The 3559-nt window shown below is 39.6% G+C and overlaps 1 protein-coding gene across 2 annotated transcripts in view; it reads left to right on the forward strand.

Moving 5' to 3' along the window:
- The window catches only part of LOC106871943 (uncharacterized), a 159670-nt gene that overhangs the window by 120293 nt on the left and 35818 nt on the right, over positions 1-3559 (forward strand). The gene's annotated exons all lie outside the window — the stretch shown is intronic.

Below are 3559 nucleotides of genomic sequence, written 5' to 3' on the forward strand. Positions count from 1 at the left end.
ATATATATATATATATATATATATATATATATATACGACTCAGTTTCCATCAATCAAGTCCACTCACCAGGCTTTGGTCAGCCCGAGGTTATAGTAGAAGACACTGGCCGAAGGTGCTACGCAGTGAGACTGAACCTGGAGCTATGCTGTTGGGAAATAAACGTCTTACCACATAGCCACTCGTACGCCTATACAGAACTTCCTTTTTTTTATTTTGTTGTATAGAGTTCAAATTAAAATATAAATTCGGTAAAGGATCGTGTATATGACAGTTGAATTATTAAGAACTGATGTTTAAATCAGATATGATGCCAATATTATCGCGATCAATTGTCTATTAAAAATAGCAATATGGCTTCTCTACAGGATTTGATGATGACAAGCCAAAAGAATAAAGAAACGGCAAGATGTAATCGTTCAGTTGTAAAGTACACATCCTCTCTTGTTAAATTTAATTACGAACTGAACGTTCCTATATCAAAATACTAAATCATAAAGTATGAAATATCAGTTACTACAACTGCCCAACGCATTGTTGTTAACTGAAAGGCGGTGAGCTGGCAGAATCGTTAGCGCGCCGGGCGAAATGCTTGGCGGTATTTCGTCCGTCTTCACATTCTGAGTTCAAATTCCATCGAGGTCGGCCTTGACTTTCATCCTTTTGGGGTTGACAAATTACGTATTAGTGAAGCACTGGGATCGATGTAATCGACTAGTTCCCTCGCCCAAAATTCCAGGCCTTGTGCCTATAATAGAAAGGATTATTGCTAACTGCACCGAATCTTAATACAATGTGAAGGCGCATGGCTTAGTCGTTAGGGTACTCGGCTCACGGCCGTAAGGTCGTGAGATCGATTCCTTGTGATGCTTTGTGTCCTTCAGAAAGACGCTTTATTTTACACGGCTGGCAAAAATGAGTTGCATCTGTAATTCAAAGGGCCACCTTTGTCCCATTCTGTGTCACGTTGAATCTCACTGAGAACTACGTTAAATGTACTCATGTCTGTGGAGTGCTCAGCCACTTGCACATTAATTTCCCAAGCAGGCTGTTCCGTTGATCGGTTCAACTGGAACACTCGTCGTCGTAACCGACGGAGTGCCACATAAGTTATATATATATGTATGTATGTATGTACGTATCCATGAGTGGATTAGATCTTAGGACGTTTGGCTCACGAGTTCGATTCTTAGTTTTGCGTTGTGTCCTTGAGCAAGACACTTTATTTCACGCTGCTCCAGTTCCAATTAGCTGGCAAAAATAAGTAGTACCTGTATTTCAAAAGGACCAGCCTTTTCATGTTCTGTGTCACGCTGAATCTCCTTGAGAACTACATAAGGTTATACGTTCAGCCACTTGCACGTTAATATCGCGAGGAGGCTGTTCTGTTGATTGGATCAACTGGAATGGTTATCGTCGTAACCGACGAAGTGCTAGTAAATACGATAACAGAATTTATGGATTTCACTTAAGTGTCATTGGTCAACTAGAGCAAAGATGATCAAGGGTTAATAAACAACAAAAGAAGGCAACAGCAACAATAAAAGAAATAAAACAACAAAACCAAGAATAATAACAGCGAAGAGGAGTTTTTTTTTCCTGCTGCTTAGTCCTAAGCGAGCTTTTTGATCCAACAGAATTATAACTCAAAGGCATTCAAGCCGGAACCATCACATTTTTTTTTCTGGCATGATTCCACATTCTTCGAGGTGTCCTTAATTTTTTTTAAGACAGTAAAATGTGATTTCGAGGAAGATTTTGGGTGTTGTTTATAGCAAATCAAACGACTACGTAAAATATTTCTTATTGGCTTGAGACTCTCAAGGTTATAAAAACTGGAAGTGGTTTAAAGAAGTGTTTACGTCACGTATGAATAATGGATTCTTTCTATAGAGAGATAAAAACAGATAACTATTCCAGTTGGTGTGAGGATGTAAGAGGGAATGTTACAAAGACTTGAGAACAAAGAGCTGTGTTATGAAAACTTGAGCTTCAGGAAGTAACCAGGGAAAGTTTAAAATGTGGTTTTACAGATCTGTCTAAATAAATATTAAGCCTTCAGCATTTGGAAAATGCTAACATATACCTAATGGTATAATAACTCTTTCTGATTTTGGCACAAATTCAAAGATTGTGAAAGGAGGAGATAAGTTGTTGTCATCGACTCCAGTATTTGACTGGTACTTTGTTGATCGACCCCCGAATAGATGAAGAGCGAAATCGACCTCGATGGCATCCGAAAACAGAACGAAAAGAGCCAGAAGAAAAACCCCTGCTAAGCATTTTGTCCGACGTGCTAACGATTCTGCCAAGTCGCTGCTTTACCTAAAGGGATAACAATGACATTTATTGTACGGTGTCAGGCATATTTAGTTATCTTTGATGCATTGAAAATTCTATAATGTAATATTGATTTCAAATTTTAGCACAACACCAGCAATTTCGGAGAAGGGGGAGGAAAATAGTCGATTACATCGACCTCAGTATTTCGCTGGTACCAATCAAGGCCTTGCGAGTGGATTTGGTAGAGGGAAACTGAAAGAAGCCCGTCGTATACACCTGTCTGCATGAGTGAATGTGTGTGTGTGTGTGTGTGTGGTGTGGTGTGCGTGTGTGTGTGTGTGTGAGTGTAGGCACAGGCGTGGCTGTGTAGTACGAAGTTAGCTTCCCAACCACATGGTTCTGGGTTCATTCTCACTGCGTAGCACCTTCAGCAAACGACTTCTACAATAGTCTCGACCCGACCAAAGCCTTGGGAATGGATTTGGTTGACGGAAACCGAAAGAAGCCCGTCGTATATATATATATGAGTGTGTGTGTGTGTGTGAGTGTGTGTGTATGTGTGTGTGCATGCATGTGTATGTGTGCGTGTGTTTGTGTTTGTGTCTGTGTTTGTTCCCCACCACCGCTTAACAGCCGGTGTTGGTGAGTTTACGTCCCCGTAACTTAGCAGCTCGGCGAAAGAGGATTATAGAATAAGTATCAGGCTTTATATAAATAATAAATACTTGGGATCGATTCGTTCGACTAAAATTCTTCAAGGTGGTGTGCCCCAGCATGGCCGCAGTTTAATGGCTGAAACAATCAAAAGATAAAACGTAAACGCTATGAAATTCAAAGGTATCCTCTTCTATGATCCTACATTTCTTATGATAACCTCAACAGTCTATTTAAAGTCGCTACACATAAACAAGCACCGCACCGCAACAGCACCACCATCCCACCTCTGAATAAATCAATAAAACTGCCGCTCAATTTTGACGTTAGATGAACCAGTTCTCACAATACAAGCTGGCATTCTCTTCGATATTAAGTGGCTTTCTCAGAAATAAAACCTCTTGCACAGATTTATCCAATTCACAATGAATAATGTCATCTCTATTGACATGAAACTTTACAGTGTGGTTTTATCCTACTTTTTTTGCATTCGTTGCTCATATACATATAGATATGCATATATACACACACATACACATACATATACATACATACATACACACATACATACACACACACACACACACACACACACACATACATACATATATATACATATATATA

This window comes from Octopus bimaculoides, chromosome 21 (assembly GCF_001194135.2).
Source record: "Octopus bimaculoides isolate UCB-OBI-ISO-001 chromosome 21, ASM119413v2, whole genome shotgun sequence".
NCBI lineage: Eukaryota > Metazoa > Mollusca > Cephalopoda > Octopoda > Octopodidae > Octopus > Octopus bimaculoides.